We start from the raw sequence: 11294 nt of genomic DNA, 5'->3' as shown, positions 1-11294 counted from the left end.
ACCGGGCTCGGGGCCGCTGCTCGGGCGGGAGGTGTCCGTGCCCGGCTCGGGGCTGGCACGGCATGAACTTGAACCCAGTGCCTCAGAGCCCAAAGCGCTGCAGGCGCCGGGTGCGGGCAGAAATCCTGCCTGCTCCGGGGCCGAGGCTTCTCAGCGCTGCCCTCTCTGAAAAACGAGATTCACTTTCCTCCTAAAACTTAGAAGGTTTAATGAAAACACTCTAGGAGACAGAAGTAAAGGGTTGAAAAAGGCCGAGTTCTTGGCACTCAGCTAAGAGCACACTTTTGGCTTTGGAGATACCCCTTAAAATACCTTTAGCCGGTACATCAACCTGTTGCATATTCATAGATGTTACACATATTCATATTTTCTGATAAACTTCTCTGCATAATCCAGGAACTATTTTATATAGCCTCTCCTTGGGGCCTGCTTTTATAAGACTTTCATATTTCTTGAATATGGTTTTGGTCTATTTCACTTTCATTTTGTGCCTTGGATTACTTCAGACGTCAGATGCTGATAAGAGGCGTAACAATAGCAGGGTCCACATTGCATGTTCACGGGATTTTATCCCGACCAAACAGACATTTCACTCATAATTATATCAGCTACCACTACTAAAATGTTTAAGTTTTTGTTAAGACCAGAAATAAAAGCAAGGATATTTTAACAATATATTATTGATATTTGCAAAAAAAGAACAATATAATATATAATTATAACACCTCTGTGCCGGGGGCCGCTCCGTGTCCCCAGGCAGGGAGCCGCGGCGGCCGTGCCGGCGCTCGGTGTGCCCGGGCTCCGAGGCGCCGGGGCAGGGAATCATGCGGGGCACAATGGTGAGCAGCCCGGGGCTGCTGCTTCTCGCCCCTCGGCAGGCGGACTCCGAGCCGCAGCTGCCCCGGGCCAGCAGCAGCCGGCAGCTCGCAGGCGCTCTCAGCGCCCGGCCCGGCACGGAGCTGGGCTGCAGCGGCTGCAGAGCCACAGGGGCCGCGGCTGCGGCCACCGCAGAGCTGCCGGAGGCTGCGCTTGTCTCCGCACCTGCTGCCGCACCTCTGGGCAGCGGCGACAGCGCAGCCACAGCTGCCACCGCCCTCCTGAGCCCCCGCACGGCCGGCACCAGCAGCGACCTCTCACCGTGTCCCTTTCAGGGCGCCATCAGCGCGGCTGCAAAGCTGTTCCCGAGGCCGAGCTCCCATAGGATCTGCCAGCAGCACTCCTGATGAAGCTCCTGCATCCCCAGGAGGGACCAGCAGCCGTGCTTCCACACTTGCCTGGGGCCCAAGAAGCCTCTTGGCATAAGCAGGGGGATGCCACTTGTGAGCCTGCAGCGAGTGCAGATGTGGAGAATGGATTCTGCACCAGGGATGGGAGCGCGAGGGAGCCCCTGGCTCCCCAGGGCACAGCAGCACCGGGCAATGAACACAAAAGGAACTTCAGAAGACTCCTGGGTGAGTGCAGGGCCACCCCTGTGGCCTCTAGGCAGGGGCCCATGTCCCCTCCCAAGGCCAGGGCTGGCAGGTGTGTGGCTGTTTCCCGATGTCTGGAAGAGGCCTCGTGCTCTGCTGGGCCCCATCCGTGGCTGGAAGCAAGAGCCCCAGCTGCCCCCAAGGCTGTGCAGTTCTCCTGGTGCAGCCTGTGCCCACAGCTGTGTCCCTGCCTGTGCCCACAGCTGTGTCCCTGCCTGTGGCCAGGCTCTTGGCTCTCTGGCTGCCAGCTGAGGGAGGCCCACACTGCCTCAGGGCTCCCTGCTCTGCTCCCTGGCCGTGGGCTGAGCAGATTGCAGGGCCGGCTCTGCTTCTGGCAGCCAGCAGCTCTTTCCTGCTCCAGGTGAACGGTTCAGGTGCCATCCCGTGGGCACGGCGGTGCTGATTCTGCTGCTCCTGGTGCTGGTGCTGCCTTTGGGGGCGGCCTTGGCTGTGCTGGCAGGTAAGGGAGGGGCAGCAGCGTGGGCCCAGCCCCTCGGGGCAGAGCGGGCTCCCTGCTCCCTGCACAGGGGAATCCTCAAAACCTTCTCCTCTTCCCCCTGCAGCACCACAGCTTCCAGTCACACCTGCCACTCCGCTGTTGGTTCTGGGCTGTCCCCATGGCTGGATTGGCTATAATGGGGTCTGCTACTACTTCTCACGGGATTACAGCACGTGGGAACGGGGTCAGGGACGGTGCTCCGAGCTCAATGCCTCCCTGGCCATTGCCAAGGATGAGGAGGCCATGGTGAGTGAGGGGCTGCGGGCGCTGTGGGGTGGCTGAGGGCAGCCTGGGGGCGCTCCTGGGCCGGGCTCGGTGCTCGCAGGGCCGGGGCTGCAGCCCTGGGCCGGGGCCTTGCAGGGAAGGAGCCCCGGCGTGCGGGGGCAGCCCCGGGCACGTGTCCCCCCGAGGGGCCGGGGCAGCTCCCACTCCTCTCTCCTGGGCAGGATTTGCTCTGCCGCCTCTGCGGGAACGTCGATTTCTGGCTCGGGATGCGCAGACGGGGCGAGCGCCTGCACTGGGGGGACGGCAGCAGCTACAGCTCCCGGTGAGTGCCGGGGAGCCGGGCAGGGCCTGCGGGCACAGGGGCACAAGGGCTTCCCCTGGCAGCCAGCGCTGCCTCTGCTCCTCCCTGCAGGGTTCCTGTCCTCGGCAGTTCCGACTGTGTGTACCTGGCTGACAGGAGATTGAAGAGTGAGAACTGCTCCCATGAGCGGCCGTATGTCTGCAGCAAGGCCCAAGCTCCCCTGTAACAGGGGCTGCACAAAGGACCTTCTCAGCGCTCAGCAGTGCCAGCTTCATCTCTGAGCCCAGCACAGCGCCTGACTGTGGAGAATAGTTTCTTGTCTGTCTGTCTGCTGGGAAGTATCTGACTGTCTTTCTGTGGGAGGAATCCCAGGGTGGAGCAGGACAAGGATTTGCCTCTCCGAGGGAGAAGCAGTGACATGACGTGGTTGTAACCGCCATGCCTCTGTGCCGCTGTGTGGGGAGGAGAGAAGAGAGGGAATTGGGGATAAAGTGAAGCCTAGGAAGGAGAGAACAGTGTGGGGAAGGTGCATTTTTAAGATTTGTCGTGCTTTTCATTCCCTTTTTCTGATTTTATTTGACAATAAATTCAATAAAAATAATGTCCCTAGTCCGGGCCTGTTATGCCCATGATGGTTGAGAGATCTCTGGCTGCCTTTATTGAGACACTCGAGCGCCGCGGCCGCCGGCGCTGCTCGCTCCGCCCGCGGTGCTTCTTTCGCCCGCGGTGATCGCTTCCTCGTCGTTCCTCGCTCCGCCCGCGGTGATCTCTTCGCCGTCGGTGCCCGCTGCGCCCGCGGTGCCGGCGGTGCTCGCCCCACCCGCGCGAGCGAGGTCTGCCCAGCGTGAAGAGGAGCAGGACAGAGCGGTTTTGCTGGCCCCGGGCACCTGGCCAGGCCCAGCCCAGCCCAAGAATGCCTGTGAGAATTCACTGTTTAGAGCCCCAGACGCAGCTTCCCCGGCGCTGCTCTTCTTCACCAGCTTCAACGACGCCGGCGCTCAGCACCGGCGTTTCGGCACAGGAGGGACGTGACACCTCCCTGTCTCTGTCCCCGCCCCTGGCTGCACTCCCCAGCCCGGCCCGCGATTCTTTCCCGCACGCTGATTGCTCACAACTGGAAACCCCTCCCACACGGACACCGGCTTAAAATGCGGCGGCAGTGACTGTGGCCGGTGGGCTGTGTCGGGACCAGTTCGTGTCGGTCCGGAGCGGCGGGCGGCACCCGGAGCTCAGAGTCGGCTCCAGCCCAGGTGGGACCGCGGTCGGTGCTGCCCCAGCTCGGGGCTCGCTGCGGGCGGAGGGGCCGCGCTGTGGGCCGGGGGGTTCTGCCGAGTTCCTGGTGTCGGCTTCCCCCGTGTGCCCCCTGCGCTGGGATCGCAGCCGAGGGAGCGGCTGCCCGCGCTCTCCTCCTTGCCCGGATGGCCGGGATGGAGCCGGTGCCGCGGCAGCGATGGCTCATCGCGGCTGCTCTCGCTAGGACGGAGGAGGCTGCTCCGTGCCCGGCACCGTTCCCGCCCGTGCGGCACCGGGCTCGGGGCCGCTGCTCGGGCGGGAGGTGTCCGTGCCCGGCTCGGGGCTGGCACGGCATGAACTTGAACCCAGTGCCTCAGAGCCCAAAGCGCTGCAGGCGCCGGGTGCGGGCACAAAGCGGCGCATCCTGGCTGCTCCGGGGCCGAGGCTTCTCGGCGCTGCGCTCTGTGCCGGGAGCCGCTCCGTGTGCCCAGGCAGGAGCCGCAGCGGCCGTGCCGGCGCTCGGTGTGCCCGGGCTCCGAGGCGCCGGGGCAGGGAATCATGCGGGGCACAATGGTGAGCAGCCCGGGGCTGCTGCTTCTCGCCCCTCGGCAGGCGGACTCCGAGCCGCAGCTGCCCCGGGCCAGCAGCAGCCGGCAGCTCGCAGGCGCTCTCAGCGCCCGGCCCGGCACGGAGCTGGGCTGCAGCGGCTGCAGAGCCACAGGGGCCGCGGCTGCGGCCACCGCAGAGCTCCCGGAGGCTGCGCTTGTCTCCGCACCTGCTGCCGCACCTCTGGGCAGCGGCGACAGCGCAGCCACAGCTGCCACCGCCCTCCTGAGCCCCCGCACGGCCGGCACCAGCAGCGACCTCTCACCGTGTCCCTTGCAGGGTGCCATCAGCGCGGCTGCAAAGCTGTTCCCGAGGCCGAGCTCCCATAGGATCTGCCAGCAGCACTCCTGATGTCTCCGCAGCAAGGTGCTGTTTGTTCCGGGCAGAGAGATGGCGCCTGTGAGCCGGAGAAGAGTGAATTCTACTCCATGACTAGAGTTGAGAATGAGCCCCAGCATCCCCAGGAGGGACCAGCAGCCGCGCTTCCACACTTGCCTGGGGCCCAAGAAGCCTCTTGCCATAAGCAGGGGGATGCCACTTGTGAGCGTGCAGTGAGTGCAGATGTGGAGAATGGATTCTGCACCAGGGATGGGAGCGCGAGGGAGCCCCTGGCTCCCCAGGGCACAGCAGCAACGGGCAATGAACGCAAAAGGAACCTCAAGAGATTCCTGGGTGAGTACAGGGCCACCCCTGCGGCCTCTAGGCAGGGGCCCATGTCCCCTCCCAAGGCCAGGTCTGGCAGGTGTGTGGCTGTTTCCCGATGTCTGGAAGAGGCCTCGTGCTCTGCTGGGCCCCATCCGTGGCTGGAAGCAAGAGCCCCAGCTGCCCCCAAGGCTGTGCAGTTCTCCTGGTGCAGCCTGTGCCCACAGCTGTGTCCCTGCCTGTGCCCACAGCTGTGTCCCTGCCTGTGGCCAGGCTCTTGGCTCTCTGGCTGCCAGCTGAGGGAGGCCCACACTGCCTCAGGGCTCCCTGCTCTGCTCCCTGGCCGTGGGCTGAGCAGATTGCAGGGCCGGCTCTGCTTCTGGCAGCCAGCAGCTCTTTCCTGCTCCAGGTGAACGGTTCAGGTGCCATCCCGTGGGCACGGCGGGGCTGATTCTGCTGCTCCTGGTGCTGGTGCTGGCTTTGGGGGCGGCCTTGGCTGTGCTGGCAGGTAAGGGAGGGGCAGCAGCCTGGGCCCAGCCCCTCGGGGCAGAGCGGGCTCCCTGCTCCCTGCACAGGGGAATCCTCAGAGCTTCTCCTCTTCCCCCTGCAGCACCACAGGTTCCAGTCACACCTGCCATTCCGCCGTCTCTTCTGGGCTGTCCCCATGACTGGATTGGGTACAATGGGGTCTGCTACTACTTCTCACGGGATTACAGCACGTGGGAGCAGGGTCAGGAACGGTGCTCCGGGCTCAATGCCTCTCTGGCCATTGCCCAGGATGAGGAGGCCATGGTGAGTGAGGGGCTGCGGGCGCTGTGGGGTGGCTGAGGGCAGCCTGGGGGCGCTCCTGGGCCGGGCTCGGTGCTCGCAGGGCCGGGGCTGCAGCCCTGGGCCGGGCCCTTGCAGGGAAGGAGCCCCGGCGTGCGGGGGCAGCCCCGGGCACGTGTCCCCCCGAGGGGCCGGGGCAGCTCCCACTCCTCTCTCCTGGGCAGGATTTGCTCTTCCGTCTCCGCGGGAACGTCGATTTCTGGCTCGGGATGCGCAGACGGGGCGAGCGCCTGCACTGGGGGGACGGCAGCAGCTACAGCTCCCGGTGAGTGCCGGGGAGCCGGGCAGGGCCTGCGGGCACAGGGGCACAAGGGCTTCCCCTGGCAGCCAGCGCTGCCTCTGCTCCTCCCTGCAGGGTTCCTGGTTTTGGCACTTCCGAGTGTGTGTACCTGGCTGACGATAAATTCAGGAGTGAGTTCTGCTCCAACGAGCGGCCGTATGTCTGCAGCAAGGCCCAAGCTCCCCTGTAACAGGGGCTGCACAAAGGACCTTCTCCACGCTGGGCAGTGCCAGCTTCACCTCTGAGCCCAGCACAGCGCTGTCCTTCCTCAGCTGCGCCCTGTGCCTTGCACTTCCTCTCAGGGTCACCTCAGTGCCTCTTCATCCCCAGTGCCAGCGCTGGGCTGGGGCTGCAAAGGAAAAGTCTCTGCAATCCATCCTGCCACCGATGCTGCCTGCAGTGACTGCAGTGCCCTCATGACACAACAAGCTCCAGTGGGGAATCCAAATCTTCCAGGGATCTTGGAATTCACAAACTGGTCGGAATGTGGTGACACAATTGGACTCTCTGTGGAAGAGGAGGAAGAACCGCTGATACGTGCTGAGGAGAAATCCCTCTTTCGTCAAGGAAGACGGTCGGAGCTGTTGCTTGGGGAAGGGAGTTCGCTGCCACCACCACAACCCAGCCCAGAGCTGCTTCTCCTGCTGTGGGGCTGTGGGCTGAGCCTGTGCTGGTGAGAGCAGCCCCTGCACGGGCCCCTCAGTGTCACCCCTCAGTGCCGCAGGGCCCTGTCCCCCCTGCTCGGGTGCCCGGGATCCTGAGCTCGCCTCTCCCTGCCCTGCTCACACCCGGCTGCCGCTGCCGCGCCCCCGCTGCCCCTCGGGCGCTGCTCCGAGCTTTGGCTGCTCCGGAGCCGCGAGGAACGGATTTGTGCAGAATCTTTAAAACTGATAGAAAGTTCACACGGTCTTGTATATCTGTATGCAAATACTGAGATCAGGTGTGTTGACTTAGGAAAGCTATGGAATAGAGATGATATTATTGAGAGGTTGTATTAGAAATAAGTATTCAAATATAAAAAGAGAATATAAGACTGTGTATATGTGTATATATATATATATATATATATATATATGATGCTTTATAAAAAGGGTAGATATTTTAGAGAATTGGAGCTCTGATAGATGCATAGTAATAGAACTTTGTGTGGTAAAAGAAAATAGCTTGAAAAACATGTATAAGGTATTGTAATTAGGAAATAAGTTAGCTTTTATCAGGATAACGCTGAGACTTATGGTTCTTATGTTTCATTCATTTGAGACTGATAATAAAATAAAATCTTTTAAAACACTTCTCAGTCACCCCGTCTTTATAGAAACTAAAAAAACCAGCAAAACAGGACTTCCATTCTAAAGAAAACAATAACTAAATTATCTTTCAAGCAGGTAAAACACTAAAAATACTGTTTGTTCATTGCTACTACATAGAAACAAGATCTGAAAGAATTAGTTTACTAAAAACCACTCAAGACTTCCACCTACCTCACTAGCTCAACTCAAACAGAAACCAATATTATCTCCTATTACACAACATCAAGTAAGTTTTTAAAAAACAATCCAGCACAAAATATCCAAGCAACCCAAAGACGTTGATAAAAGCCTTAACACTCTAATCGAATTTAATTCTTATAATATTTCAAAACAAAACCTACTAAATTTACTATCTTAAGTTCAAAAGCAGTTTTCAACTATAAATAACACTTCTGTATTCATCTTCCCTTTGAGACCCAGTTAAACTCAACCTATGCAATACTTTTACCATAAACCAAAACCATAGAACCGAACAGGTACTCCCTCTGTGCAACTGATGTAATAATTAACTTATTTAAACAAATTGCAAAGCTTTCCACTTCCCCACTCTTGTGTGCAGCCCCTCGCGTCCCCAGCCGTGTCTCCGAGCCCTCCCTCCCTCCAGCCCTGCCCAGAGGCCCCGCAAGCCCGAGCGGAGCCGCGCTGCCCCCGGCGCTGCCCCGCAGCCCCCGCCGCTCTCCCGGCTCAGCCCCCGCTGCCATCCCCGGCCCGCCCGGCATCTTCCAGCCCTGCCCGGCCGGCAGCGAGGGCAGCTCTGCCCAGCTCAAGGAGCGAGGCTGCTCTGCCAGCGCTGCAAAAACCCGAGCTCTGACTGCGGGAGAGAGAGCAACGAGAGAAAAACCCGCGATTGGCAAACTCCTCCACAGGGAAATGAAGCAGGGCACGGACTCTGGATCAGAGGAAGAGTTTAACCCGTTCCATCCCAGCCCCGTGAACACACAACGGGAACTGACTGACTGGGATGAGATTAGACCTAAACTCATGCAAGACAAAGATTTTAATTCACCATACAGAAAACTCCTTGCTGTGCCAGTTCGATATAAGGAAAATAATGCTAATCCTCGGTGGGAGCCTATAGCACATTGGGATATTGAGAAGTTAAGAAAACCTTTAATAACAACAGCTTAAACTCCCAGTATTTTAAAAATGTAGTGAGAAGTAGATATGATTCTTATCACCTCACACCTTCAGACTGCTGTAACATTTCATCTGTAATTTTAACAAACTCACAATATATTCTGTGGGACTTGGAACAGTGAAAGCGTCTTCACAGATCAGTGGAGAGCTCTGCGAGAAGTCCTAAAGCCCAACTAACAATCAGTCAATTAGCCAGAGATGCTCCAAACCATTAAGCTGAAGACCAAGCCGAATCCCTTTCTAGAGCAGGAATAAGAGATATTAGAAATGCAGCCAGAAAGACTCTTTTAACTCTACAACTGCAAGAACCCATGAAAATGCCGATTCTCTGATTCAACAAGCCACAACTAAACCTTATCTTGCCTTTTTAGATCGCTTGGCACGAGCAGTCCAACAGCAGTGTCCTAAGGAAACAGCACATCCTCATTGAATTAAAGCCCTGCCTTTACTGATACAAACAATAAATGTAAAAGGGTTCTTTTACCAGCCCAGCCACCAACAGTGCCACGAATGCTCTCAGCTTGTGGTGAGCTCAGCACTGCACAGCACATCGTGACCATAGAAGCTCCTGCTCTGGGAGAACAACTTACAAAGTCCTGAGATCCGCTGGGATATAAATTCCAAAGAGCTGTGGAGGCTCAAACCAAAACTATTTTGAAGAGACCCTCACTGCTTTAGAGTCCATTAAAGAGCCATGTTTTAGCTGTAAGAAAACCTAAGTCATTTTAAAAAAAGACAGTTCTAAAGCAGAGAAAAATACAAAATCATCTCATTCTTATCGTTAGTACAAAAAAAGGGAGACATTATACCGATCGCTGTCGCTCCAAATTTAACATAACAGAAAAGCCTCTGTCGGGAACTTCAACAAGAGCTCACAGCGCCACCGTGTCACAAAACAAAGAACGGCGGCTCCATCGCAAACAAACTTAGAGCAGATGCAATTTGTAAAATCACCAAAAATATCCCGAGCAACCCCGACTTATTACCCCCACGGGCACGATGCAAACTAACAACTTCTACATTAACATACCTCTAAACAAACTTTTCTCATCAATTTCTGCCCACAGGGTTTACTAGTACTTCACAACAGAGACAGGACTTTTTCATTCTAAGCAGAAACAAAAACATAATTCTTAGATTTTCAGTGTTCCCAACTATTATTTCAGTACACTGTAACCAAGAGCTGACAGCTTTAGCTCTTGCTTACAGCACTCCAGCAGTAATTCAACCCAAACCACTGAGAGCTATCACTGCTGCATTGCCAGGGACTGTAACTGAGCAAGACATCCATGGAGAGCCTGTGCTTTTAACTAAGCCAACTGTGCACCAAGGAACAGCCCCGAGAGCTGTAGCCCACAGCTGATGGCCTTTGGGTGGGAGGTGTCCCCAGTGAGCAGCCACAGCCCCCTGGCAGCCTGAGCCAGGGCAGTGGAACAGTGAATGTCACAGCTGTGCTGGGCACGGGCACAGAGGGCACTGCAATTCCTGCTGTGCTTCAGCCCAGCCATTACAATCTGGCAGCGCCCATGGGGGCTCTCCCAAGAGCCAAAACAGTCACACTGAGTGTGCACAGTGAGCTCATGGGGACTGCCACCAGTGCTGAGGGTGAGCCAAGGATCACCCGGCCCCTCGTGGGGCACAAACCCATCCCAGCAGAGAAGGGAGACTCGCTGGCCCAGTGCAGAACAGAAACAGAAGGGAGTTTTTAATGAGAGCCACAGCAGCACCGACCACTCCAAAGTTATCATCAAAAACTAACAACCCTGTCTAAGGGAGTCAGGAGCCTCCAGCAGGGAAAAAACTAAATGCCATCAAAAAATTAATACATGAACAATTGCAAAATAATCTCATCAAACAACAAATGGCCCTTAGGCTTCCTCAGTGTTTGTCATACACAATAAAATGTCTGATTCCTGGAAATTACTCCCATCTCCTGCTGCTGAGGGCTTCCTTAGGCTAGTGCTGAAATGAAAAATACCCAGGAAGTTTTCCCTTTCTAGAGATTAGAATGGTTTCTGCAAGTCCTTGTGGTGTGACCATGATGGTTAAAACTCCACTGTGCAAATGAAGGTTTTCCCCTTCTTCCCCCCACTCCATGCTCCATCCTCTCCCTTACTTTGCCATCTCAACAACTGCTAAGGAAACATTTCTCATCTTTCCAACTGGCAATGCAACTGCTCTTTAATTCAGTTTCAAAGCAGGTTTTAAAGTCAGGCTCTGCCCATGCAGTTGATTTGAATTTTGGAGGAAGTTGTTGGCGCTTAACAAGCTCTGTGCTGCTTTAAAGCCTTTCTGCAAGGCTCAAAGAATGACCCTGGCAGGGAGTACAGGAGCATTGTGCACTCCTTGTTTAGAAATGGAGTGCATCAAACCAGGTTCCTTTAAAAGCCATTTTAAGTGAAATGAAGGCCCTGGAATTCCTTTGGGCAATGGTCCATTTAGGATAGAGCCACAGTGCCAGGAGCTGTTTGTCTGATGGTCAGTTCATGCTCTGCTCAGTGCAGGGCAGCCCTTCAAGAAATGCATGAGCCAAAGCCAGCAAGGAGAGGAAAAGAGCCGAGCTGAGCTGAGAGAGCTGGAGAGATGAAATGGCACAGATGTGCCTGGAGCATGGCCCTCCCCAGCAGCTTTGCTTACAGTTCAGTGTTCAAAAAGCTGAAAGCTGATGCTCAGGACTTTGGGATCTGGCTTGGAAATGCAGAGGGGATGAGCTCCCTTACCGGAACTCAGGCAGTGGAGTGCCACAAGCCTGCAGCCAGATTGC

This window comes from Ammospiza nelsoni, chromosome 8, assembly GCF_027579445.1.
Source record: "Ammospiza nelsoni isolate bAmmNel1 chromosome 8, bAmmNel1.pri, whole genome shotgun sequence".
In the NCBI taxonomy this organism is placed as follows: domain Eukaryota; kingdom Metazoa; phylum Chordata; class Aves; order Passeriformes; family Passerellidae; genus Ammospiza; species Ammospiza nelsoni.
This window is presented reverse-complemented; position numbering follows the sequence as displayed.